The sequence below is a fragment of the Emydura macquarii genome, unplaced genomic scaffold (assembly GCF_026122565.2).
Source record: "Emydura macquarii macquarii isolate MOO-44397 ecotype Brisbane River unplaced genomic scaffold, CSIRO-AGI_Emac_v2 contig_2531, whole genome shotgun sequence".
Taxonomy (NCBI): Eukaryota; Metazoa; Chordata; order Testudines; family Chelidae; genus Emydura; species Emydura macquarii.
In genome coordinates this window covers 3,008,155-3,020,355 of record NW_027132668.1, presented here as the reverse complement: position 1 = coordinate 3,020,355, position 12,201 = coordinate 3,008,155, and the positions used below count along the sequence as shown (strand labels likewise).

The following is a 12,201-nucleotide window of genomic DNA, read 5'->3' as shown; positions in this document are numbered from 1 at the left end:
CTGATGAGGCTCACGGACTCAGACAGGCAAGTTGAAGGCTCCGAGGTGCAGTTCCAGGAGGCGGTGGAGTCTAGGGCTTAACCCTCAAGAAGGCTATCACACTGAAGGGGGTTCCTCCCAGGGACCATACGGAGCCGAGAGAGCACTGATCTTGTGATTCCATGACAGTTATAACTGGGCAAAATTCTTCTCACTAAAAAGCTTATAAATGACAGCAGAGTCACCAGGTTTACATTGTGTGACTCCATTGACTTCACTGCAATTAGTCCCAATTTACACCAACTTTAGTTAAAGAAGAATCAAGCTTCTCTTCTTTCTTTTGATTACTTATGCTTCATTAGCTAACTTGACTAGCTGAAGGTGTTTACCTTGGGAGGAATTCTCCTTTGCATTGCTCTTGTTTTTGATATATAGACTCCTTTGAAAAGTTTATACACTTTTCCTGGATTTAGTTGAATGATCTCAACAACACAGTCAGTGAAACTCATTTCTGAGATCCCAGCTCTCTCCAAACCTATGCGGGATAGCTAAGTATATTTTGTTTTGTATTTTAGTTCGAAGGAATGAAGAATCAAGAAAGAGGTAATCAGAAATGAGCTGCAGAGGGCCATCTCTGTCACATTCAAGAAAACACGGCAAGGCAGGAATTATGTGCTAATCTGCGCTAGCCAAGAAGTTTGGCCTATCTTTACTTAAATCTTATAAATCTAGAGGAAGAATCATTGCTCATCTCTGTACTTCTCTGGTGCAGAACGTGACGAAATCTCAAAGATCTGTGACAAAGAAAAAATGTCTGGATTTTAACTTTGATTGTGTTTGATTTTAACCCATTAGACAAAGCAGTCCAACAGTTTGCTCCTCAAATTCTCACTCCTTTTTTTTCCCATAGTCTTCCAGAGGACATCCCTTATGTGTTGACACTAGAACAGATCCTTGGTTGGTACATCAGCAGAGCTCCATTGAAGTCAATGGAGTTACACTGATTTTTACCAGCTGAGAATCTTCTGCCTCTATCCTCCTTTTCCCTCAGGATAGGAAGGATCTCAGAGAAGATCCACGGACACTCTTCTTCTTCAGTACGCTTCTGAATTCTCTGAATCCATCTATTACCTGTGAGATATCTCACGATGCAGTATAATTAGTGCTGATATGAACTGTCACCAATGGATCCTTGCCCATCAAATTAAGTAGCCGATCAAATCAGAGTGATAACTTGTATCTTGGTTCCAGGAAGACAGCATGTCTACCTGTTCTTCTCTCCCTAGAACAATATTATCTCGGTTCTTCTGAGTATTGAAGCATCAACAAAGTTCATCTGTCTTTCTTTGATGGTGAGAGAACTCTTTGTGGGCAAGCTTGATTTTCTTACAGGTTGAGCCAAGCTGCCATCCACAGATTTGTCCCATCCCTCTTTCCATTCCCTTGGACTGGCTGGATCCTTAGGGATATCTTCCATAGTTTCCACGTTGAGGACCTCATATCAACTGGAAACTTCTAGATATGTGGAATTCCTCCTGGTCATCTTCTTTCTTGTGGCCACAGCATGACCGTCTTTATCTATCTCCAGCCATGCAGAATGCCACCATTACCTCTTGTCTCAGGTTGTTATGAGCTGCCAGACCTCCTCTCCAACTCCTTTCTTCCTTGAACCTGGTGGTTCTGAAGTTTCCTGAACCTTGTTGTCCAGGATCTTCTCAGCTTCTCTTATTCTCCATAGCACCTCCACTTTTCCTTCCAATCCAAGAATCTTTTCTTCCAGCACAGTCACCAACTTGCACTTAATATACAGGAAATCCCTTCTGGCTTCAGGCAGGAAAGAAAACATGGCACATCCATTGCAGGTCACCATCACTATTCCATTGCTGATCATCATGAAACTATACATTGAGCTGGACTTGGAAGGAAAGTCTCTCATACTCCCTCTTCAAATTCCCTCCAAAACTCTCCTGTTATTTGCCTCTATTTTCTTTTTTTCTCCATGTTCAAGTCAAATATTTTCCATGCGGTAAAATGACTTAGGGCTGCATCACACCACCAGCATATAGATTTCCTCTGGGGACAGTTTAGAACCTCCCAAGTGAGAACTCCTGAAGGAATCATGTCACAATCCCTTCTCAATAATCTTGATACACACAAGTATCCTGTTCTCCGTGGTACACACTGTGGGTTGATGTTAGGTCTTGGGCATGATGCATCAACCAACTTCCTCCTTGCACCTCCATAATCACTTTGGGGCACTATTTGCCCTCAAAGGCATACAAAGGGAGAAGTTACTGTTCTCCCCCAAGTACAGGAACTATAAATGTGGCTGGCCTATACACAGCCAAAGATCACAGTGTATAAGCTATTTGCCCACTTCCCCTTATGCACTGCTTGAAGGTCAGCCACAATCTTACTCTTAAAGACCAGCTGTCACAAGAAACAGGTTTAAAATACACTATTCCAGAAGCAGTGACACAAAAATACTGATAGAGAAGACATTTGTAAGTGATATGTATAGGCTGGATGGTTTAGGGCAGGGATTCTCAAACATTTCCATAGTGCAGACAAAAGCTTATATCAAAAACAAACAAAAAACACCTTATATATATACTATATCACAGACTTCATTACCAGGAAGTGTTCCACTGAGGCCCACTGTCCACAGACGATCCTTTATTTTAGGGTGTGTCTACAATGGAGCTAGAAGGTGTATTTTCCAGTTGGAGGACACATACCCACACTAGCTGTCAGTGGGTTAGCACCTAAAAACACAAGTGTAGCCACAGTGGCGTGAGGGGCTAGCTGCCCCGTGTATGATCCTGTCTGAGGTAGCTGTAGCAACACTTTTATTTTTAGAACACTAGCCCAATCACAGCTAGTGTGGATATGTCTTCCTGAGCTGGAAATAACACCCTCCAGCTCCAATGTAGACATAAACTCAGGGGATTGGTAATGGCATACTGAGCCATTCCATCAATTTAAATCTGATCCAGATAAATAATGACCAGCTGTCATTGCCATCAGATAGCTATTTAAGGACCTATGTAAAATGTGTTGGTGGTCTTCATTCTAGTTCTTAGATTTTGCATTCTCTGCTCCACCATCTTCAACTTTAGAACCATGATTGGCAATATCTGCAGGGAAGCCAAAGACTGAACAAGTATATAGAACTGGCTTGTCAAGGTTAAGGCACATTTGCTTGGTGGCATAGGAAGCATGCACTATAAAGACCTATGCTATTCTATAAAGGACTTTAGTCTCCAGAGTTGCAGATATGCGACCTTTCACACACACTAAATTGACTAAAACTGTATTTTTAAATGTAAAAGGTCACGCAGAGTACGCAAGAGATGTCTTATGTATGTAAGAGTGAGAAATAAAAGCCGAAACAGATACAAGTCTACAGTTATGTTGCAATTTTCAGAAATGCAAAGCTGGTTTCTTTGAAACCACATTCTATCTTGGGTCCTATAGGCCCCTTCAACATCCCCTCCAATTGCTTTTCCCTCAGTACGTTCTTCTGTCTCACAAACACATTAACACAAAGAAAACCCAAAATCCTATGAAGTGAAGCTATTTGCTTTACAGGTTGGAAAAGAAGAGATTGTTGTTATATTTTATACATATAGATAGATGGATGGGAGGTGCTGAGATATTAAAATCATACAATATCTATTTTCTACAGTACTTAATTCTCTATTCAGATTCTGCAGCCCCATCTTCCATAGCAACACCTAACAGTAGTAGTGTGGCAACTGACCTTACACTGTAAACATTCCTGTAACATGCTTAGCCAATGTTGATTATTGACTCATTGTTTTGCACCAGTTAATTTTTAGGTAAGCTCAGGAACTCAACTGTTTTTTAAAAGAAACTCCCTTAATCTGCAGTAGCTCCCCATCCTCTGAGTTGTATGTTCCCCCTCGGTACTTTCATGATGTCTCTGTAATGCCGCTCATTACTTCTACTAATATGGATGACACACACTGCAAAACAGAATTTGAAGATAAAATGACATTAAATTCCCTTAATTTTTATTTAAAAAATACCCATATACATATTGCAAAAAGCTAATCTTAGTGTTTTTAATAATGACTAATTGTTCTACAAATTTAGGATTTCAAACTAGATTGTAAATAACCACTTCAGAAAAGAAAAAAATCAGTAATTTTATTTTTAAATCTATTGACCATCCAGTTTCACTCTTCTGTGCCCCTCTGCACCATCTCCTTTAAAATAACTAATTAAACGATTGCCTATCAGCTAGTTATTCTTTGTTTTGTTTGTTGGCACAGATTTTAGATTACATATTTTATTGTACACCTCCAGCACATTCAGGCAAAACTTTGCTACAATTCACATAGAGCTAACTGAAAGCTTCAGTAGAGATTATTTTAAGTCAATCTCCAGACAAATGGGAAGTATTAATTTCATTTTCCCTTTTAGAATTTGATAAAGGTACTACTGTACTTTTTTTTTGTTTTAATTTAGAGTTTACTTTATGATTTGCAAATGTTTTGCAAGCTTGAGACTAAATTCTGTCCTTATCTGTAAAAAAGAAAAAATGTTGAAGCAAACAAAATGGGTCTCCTGACAAAGACTTTCTGAAATAAGCTGTAGCTTTGTGCATTTACTTTTGACCATGAACAATAGTAAACGTAAGATAATTCAGCCTTTACAACCAATGTAGAAAGCTGAATCTGTCTCATTTTCAACATTAGGCAATAAACGAAACCCACCTGGGGATCCTGGGAAAGCCCATTCAACACTTGCTTTATGTTTTGCTTTGTTTTTCTCCTCCCACTGCCAGGTCTACATGAACTCTGAGGGACATACAATCCTTCTAGTTTTCCCACCTGTAATGAAATATACAAGAGCAAAAGCCCCATTAGTAGAACTCAGTTACAATTGCTTTCTTAACCCGTTATGGGCGTATCAGTCATAAAAAGTGGTTGTATGTTACATACTGTACATTAAGTTCACCACAAACCTGTATGTTACTTTCTAAGTTACATTCAGTTGTCCCTAGGGAATAGTCCTAGCTATATAGGAACTAGAAAAAGAAACTGACAGAGACAGCTTGTGCCCCAATAAAGTGACTTTCTCTTTTCCTAACATTCAATGGAATGAACATATTCAACAATATTTACATATGTTGGGATATTCAATTCTACTTTTGATATACACAGTGCTGCCATTACATACATATACACCCCTTAACTGTACACATTGGTTTATGGTATATAAAGTGCATATTCACATTATTGTAAAACTTTCTTATTCCCTATTACAAAATAAGGAGTAAATGAATCCTGTGTTGCATAAAGCAGTCTGTGCTCAAGTGAATTTTACTAAATACAAAGTTTCAGGAGCAGGGATGTTTCAATCATTAACTTTTCAAAAGGCACCAGTTCCCTTCTGTCACTAATGACATGCGTAACAGTTTAATGTAATGCTACTTTTAATTATCAGAGCCCTTTCTTTTAAATATCAAATTTCCCTCTCTAAATTGTCCTGAGTTCTCTTTACAGTCTCATCTGTCACTGTAAATGTCATCACTTTATTCCTGCTTTGGATGCAGTGACAGGCCCACTCTTATCCCCAGCTTTATCTCTTTTTCCATCCTTTATGGTACTACAAAGATCCCTTTTTCATAGTTTACAGCTGTATCCGCTTTCCACACGTGGCAAATGATTGCCTCGGTAAAGGTATTTTCTGTTTCAATCTTGCATTTTCCCAAGGGAGAACAAAAGGGACAAGCTTTCTGGAGTTGGTTTCACTGAGAAAATTGTTTAGAATTGCCTCATTCCTCAACAGATTAACGAATGCATACAATCCCAGCTTAAGTGCTATTGTACAGCACAATTTGTCCATTATACTGTGTCCTTTCCATTTAGAAAACCCCCTCACCAATTAAAGTAATACAGCCTTCCAATACCTGCTCCCAATTAAATCTGAGCTGTATTACCTGCATTGATGCAGCTGGTCACAGATTCCTACCACTTACTAGCATTCATTAGGCTTATTCATTATAAAGGGGCTGGTGGCAGGAATTCAAGCTACTGGCTTTATTCAGGGCCCACCAAAATTATCAGCTTTCAGCACAAGGCCCCAGTAAGAACAGGATTAAGTGCAGGGAGAGGGAATTCATATAGTAGCAAAATATCATTGTTTCTACTTTGCTCATGTCTCTTCAACCTCAGTGCATCAAGGGCACACATTAAATGTGCAAGAGACAGCCAGTCATGATTGAAAGATAACATTTTCCTTATTTGCTTTTATGTACCTCCCAGTTTTGTTTCTTATATCCCTAACCCCACCCCCCCTCCACCCCCATCTCCTTAGCCTGAGAGGAAGCAATAGGCATTGTGCAAAATGATCAGAGGCCTACTTACAGATGTGGCTTGGTCATTAACCACTAATGCTTCACTGCTGCAGGCTGGCTTCAAAGCTGCTTAGGAACACTGTTTTACTTACCAAGATTAAATACGCTCTTTCTCTGGCAAACATGGAGTTGCTAAAGCCTAGAAATCTAGTACAGTGTGTGAACTGTCATAGGCGTATTTAATTCACAATGTACTGTATTAGGTTTCACCACATAGTGAGGTTACATGGGGTCAGTTCACTGGATGCAAAACTCGCTTTTGCTATTTTGAAGAATTTTAAATGCAACAGTGGAAGGTTTGAGTAAAGACACACCCTGTAATCAGAACTGCTAGGATTTTCTAGTCTGTGGCTGTAGTGGTTCCATAAGCGGTTTGGTTGCATTAAGCAGGGAGGTAAGACTTCAAGGGTAAAATTAATGTAACTTTGTCTGTTGAAGTGACACAAAATTGTTAGGCTGATGCTGAGCCTTAGTTCTGCCCACTGTAGTGATATCATGGCCCTGCTTGCTGGATATTTCTACAGACACAGTGACAAGGGAGATTACAAGACATGAAAGAGAGTAATAATATTAGTAGTGACTATGGTGTATGTAGAGCCTGAAAACTCAATCTAGACAATTTTGGGATTACTACAAACATACAGCTTTTATCAAGATCAGTGACATATGCATATCCATAGCATTTTTTAAGGTCGGGGTGGATGTATATTAGTGTTTTCCTCTCAATTAACTTCTAGGCAATTTTCCCAGCTAAATACATAACATCTTTGGCAACATGCCAAACAAAACCTTAAGACCCAGTGCTAAATTCTGCACTGATACAGGCAGCTTAGATTTTCATGCAGTGAACTGGATGAGTGCCAGTAACTCCCACCATAAACCTAGCAGTAGGAACGCTATATATTTTTTTATCAAGAAACTCTACTTTACATTTCCAAGATCATTTGAAAACTGCACTATTTTTAAAGTTCCTTTAACACAAAATAAAAGAAAGATTTAACCTGCTATTAAATTAACCCAATTAGCCATCTATTTCATGAAACCTTACACTTCTGATGGCATTAAATCAAACACACCAGTATGGTAGATGATTTTTTTTTTTTGGTAAATTATGGAAATTACACACTGCATGCAAGACAATAAATTTTTCTAAAGCTTTTTGCCCTTCTCTCTGGAAGAAGATTATTAGAACAGAGATGTTAGAAGAATCCCTCTTCCTTTATCATCATGTTGGAACAAGCCAGTACATTTACACTGTAAAAACCAATAAGCAACAAAGATGCTAACTGTAATAAGGGTATGACATGCAGGAGTGCTGGTCCCAGTCATTTGATATGGGTCACATGATAGATATCAGTGTCTGTGCACTCTAATGGCTATTGGTACATTCCCTCCCTCTTCCGTCTCCTTTCTGAAAATCAAATGCAGGTAAGAGAGAACACCACAAACCAATACAACCAATTAATAACATACACAAATAAAAAAGCGTAGAATATAGAAGGCAGGATATTGGACATCTGTCAGAAACTGGTATCTCTGAAGATCAAAGGCTTTCTGGTCACACGACAGTTTCTTTTTCTCAAGAATATTCCTTTTTCAGTGGACTGGTCACTGCGGTTTATCTGATCCCTTGGACACCACGTTTGCTGCTGATGATATTTCTCCATTTTCCATGATTTCAGAAAGGGTGTGAGCACTATCTGTAGTATATTGGATGTCTTCAAGAAATAGTCAGCGTCCTCTTTGGTTTTGTGTATCTGTCTTGTGTGGAAGTTACTTTCAGAGATGGTTATGACATATGACCTTGTTGCAGATGGTACACTTGCTGCTTTGGCAGGTTGCCAGTCACTTTTCTGTTTCAAGACTAACATTCTCTTCCACTTGCAATGTGGGAACTCAGTGTCTTACTTGTAGTACTTCTTCCGTTTTAATTCCCTGACATATACAGTTCTTTTGTAACTATCAAGATTATCTTTTGCTCAAGAAGATTGTGAGATGTTAGGACTAAAGTTTTTGTCCTTCTGCTCATAAGTCTCTGAACTAGTGATCCTAACCAGTCAGAGGGGTTTTTCTACATCCTAACAAAAGATGGTAAAAAATGGGACAAGCTTTCTATGAAAAGATAATTTTTTTAGTGTCAAATTTTGAATATTTTGAATGTCCCACCCCGCCCAATTCTAATTCTAATACTAAGTATCGATCCCTTGAACCCACTGGGGCACTTTAAAAAAAATCTAGTTGTTTGCTATTTGCACGTGCTTTTTTCGATGGGCTATGGAACAGTGCAATGTAAGGGTTTGACATAGTGTGCTTGAAGTGATATGTCAAAAATAATTGCCAAAATGAATCACTTGTGAGCTATTATGTGTTATTAACTCTTCAGGCATCATAGGAAACTGAGAAAAGTGAGATCTGAGCAGAATACTCCATAATAGATAATAGTTCCTTTTAATTCAGAGATCTGCTCTAAACCTAGAGCAAGGTTGATCTGGAATCTCATGTAGTTTCTGTGTCTTTTTTTGCATTCTGTTTCCTATAGATTCATTGCAGATTTCACACTGAGATACTTTTTCTTGGGTGGCAGTATTCATGCCTGGCCAGCACAGGACATCTCAGGCTCTGTTTCAACATCTCTCAATACTCAGACACCGTCAATTATACTTTACATTTTTTACCTCGCACCTAATATTACTGTGGCAAAATGCCCTTTATACAGAATCTCATCACATGCAGCGATTCCATCTCGAGAGTCCCAATACATTTTGGAATAATAAGGTACCAGACCCTTCAACCTTTGTAATTTAAGTCAAAGGGCCATATTCCAGCCCCCACTATGGCTTTTTTAAGCAGTGGAGCTGGAGGTGGCCAGAGGGCCCTGAGCTCTACTTACTCTGGGCTGGTGACGCTGCTGTATGTCAGTGCAGCCCCCAGCGAAGTTGCATTTCTAGGCTGCATCTATTGAAAAACACATCATAGGATCTGGCCCCAGCACTTCAAATTCTCTTCTGAAGTAAAGAGGGGAGTTGGGTTGCTTGAAGCGAACTGTGATGTGTTTGCATTGGCCTTTGCTGTTACGAGGTGCACTAATGCAGACTATAGCAATTTCTACCTTCTTGTAGTGACTGCAATCAACCCCCAGCTGAGAGTACAGAAGCTATCTTAGAGGAGACAAGAGTAGCTAGTTCCTGAGAGATGTCATGGTTTCCAGGACAATTGGAGATTAAAGAAAACCCTGCTCACTATCGTGGGAATCTGCTTGTCTGTCTTGACATTGAGATTTCCCACACCCTTAAACATCTGATCCTTCCACAGACAGTGGTGTACAGGTGATTCACCTGTTCCTCCAAGTATTTTAATCTTCCTGTTAACATTATTTGTCTTTTCTGAATAGAGCTGGAGTCAACTTTTCTAGGCATTGGAATATGTTAGTGATGGCAAAGGCTGTTTCAGAAACATACAATTGAGTATCAACTACACATTGGGGTTACTTTGGCCTTTGGCATCTCATCATCTCCTTAAGTGGTCTCGCTTAGATGGTAAAGAGGAAGGTCTCAACAAATAGCTGCTTGGATGATGATGAAGAAATGCCTGCCACGAGTCTGTACACTATGGCTAAGATTAACGAGTGGATCCAGTATAATGCTGCCCAATTCAGTTGTACAAGATCTTATATATGTAAGCAGGGTCTGAATGAGATCACCCCCGCTGAGCTAGCTGGGCGGGGGGGGGGGGGGAGGGGGAGCAAAAGGCTGCCGAATCAGATTGTATTTGCATGAGTACACCCACCCTACTGAGCTGCTCAACATGATGGGACTGCTTTGCCCATATAATCACTTTGGCTAGTGCTGGGTTACAAATGACTTTAATGTTGAATGCAGAGGTAATGAAATGCTGGTCTCCTTATTGGGTGAATAAAGGGCAACAGAACCATGCTTAGCCTGTCCTGACTGAAGGGTCACTCTCATCTGAACTGAACTCAGTAAGCAGGGGGCTCGGATGCCAGACCCCTGTGGAAGGTAGAAGGGGTGGGCACAGGTGTCTCTGCCGGGAAGTGTGGCTCTGCCTAAGAATCCCAGGCATGGTTTAACTGGCCCCTCTTCACTGTTCAAAGACAGAGCTAATTAAGGCTCTGTCAGGAGTCTTTTGTTTTGTTAAGTGATCACTTGTAATGAGACAGCGTTTTCTGCCCAACCTGCTTCAGCAGTAAAGTTCCCACTAAGAGCTGAAAATCACTGAGAGCGGATAATCTGTATGAGTTGGGTGGAACCTCAAGGGACTGACCAGCAGAACTCACAGTAAAGAAGCAGGTGGCAGCAGACGATGATGGCGTGCAGAGGTGACAGCTGGCAGGTTGGCCAGCAGATGCAGGGAGTGGCTGGCAGGGCGGCCAGGCGATGGAGCAAGAAAAGAGCCTTCTTCGCCCGTAGAACCCCTGAACCAGGGTACGAGGTGAATTCTGCAGCCACACCTCTGAATTCCTGGTTTGCACTGACTAAGGACAACAACTGTGAGTGGGGTGCTGTGAAGGAAGGGGCACATTAAAGGGACTTCTGGTCACTGGATTTAAGAATCTGAGGCAAATGGAAACCGCCCAACATAGTCTGGGGTGGGTGTTTTGCTCATGGTTTTATGCCTGTGAATCTGCTTGTGACATTTTCCCTAGTTACTTTCCCCTTCATTAAAAGTTTCTTTTCTACATTCAGTCTCTGTGCTTGTAAGAGGGGAAGAGGCACCCAAGGGGTGGTGTGTAATTGTCCCAGGTTACTGGGTGGGGGCTCGAGCCAGTTTTGTGTTGTACTGTCAAAAATATAGATATTGAACCCCGTCTTTGTTGCTGCTGACTCCGACTGGTAAAAGGGCTATATATACCTCACTAGTATTGTATGCCCAATGCTGTTAGAACTAGGGAGACCTACCAGTAACAGTATGGAAGGACCACTTCTGTGCCATGAACTGGTCTGAATCCTGGTTGTGCAGAATCCAGGAAGCTGTCAGAGCATAGCTAAGGCTCTCTCACTTATCACAAGGGCCAAAGTGATCTTAACAAGACTTCACCAGCCACTACAGGCAGTGATCCATTTCAGAAGCAATGGGTTGGACATTTCTGAGAGATTCCAGGGCTTCATTTTGGGTAATCAGTCCAGTTTCTGCCAGTGTAAATGGGTACAGCTGTATAGATGCAGGGCAGTTAGGCTACTGCTTGTTCCTACAACCTGAGCTACTCTTCTCATGGCTCAGCCTAGGTGGCACCAATAAAGGGCTCCCACCCCCACTGTACAGCACAGATCTTCTGATTAGTCGGTGGAATTGGAAAAGGGACTGGAGTTACCATGGAGAAGGTGAAGGGGATTTTCATTCAAAGAGGTAGGGAGCCGCTACTATAAGCTTTAAAATTGTATGCGCTCCCCCTCCATTTAGCCCTTTACTTAAGAACAGTTGCAGGGCTCCCACCTCACTCATCTCATTCTTTCACAGAGCTGGCTTTCCTCAGCCAATGCTGCAGAATTTTCCCTTAAGATCCCATTTCTTCTTCCATCTCAGGCCTGCCATTTTGCTCCCAGCCATTAAGCCTTACCTTCTCTGTGAGTGACTGGCATATAGCTGCAGCTTAGGAAGGCAAGTGCAGCTTCTTTATCAGCCTGCATGGGACTTGGAGGGAGGAGGACAGGCTGCAAAAAGGAAGAGTTTGGAGATGGCGCCAGGAAGTCAGCCTGTGCGCACATGGCTAAAGTGCTCGCTGTAGTTGCAGCATCTCTGTACACAGTTCTCTTAACAAAGAGTCAGATTAGCTGTACAAGCATGGTGTCCTTTCATGTCACTACTCAACATGCAAT

General features: G+C 41.1%; 1 long non-coding RNA gene across 1 annotated transcript in view; it reads right to left on the bottom strand.

Annotated features, from left to right (window-relative positions):
• Positions 1-3,296: 3,296 nt before the first annotated feature.
• LOC137163352 (uncharacterized) overlaps positions 3,297-12,201 on the bottom strand; it is a 92,851-nt gene continuing 83,946 nt past the window's right edge. The window contains exons 3-4 of the long non-coding RNA XR_010922692.1: positions 4,722-4,838; positions 3,297-3,968 (exon numbers count right to left, since the gene is read on the bottom strand). This is a non-coding gene — a long non-coding RNA (uncharacterized lncRNA). The remainder of the gene's footprint in view (positions 3,969-4,721; positions 4,839-12,201) is intronic.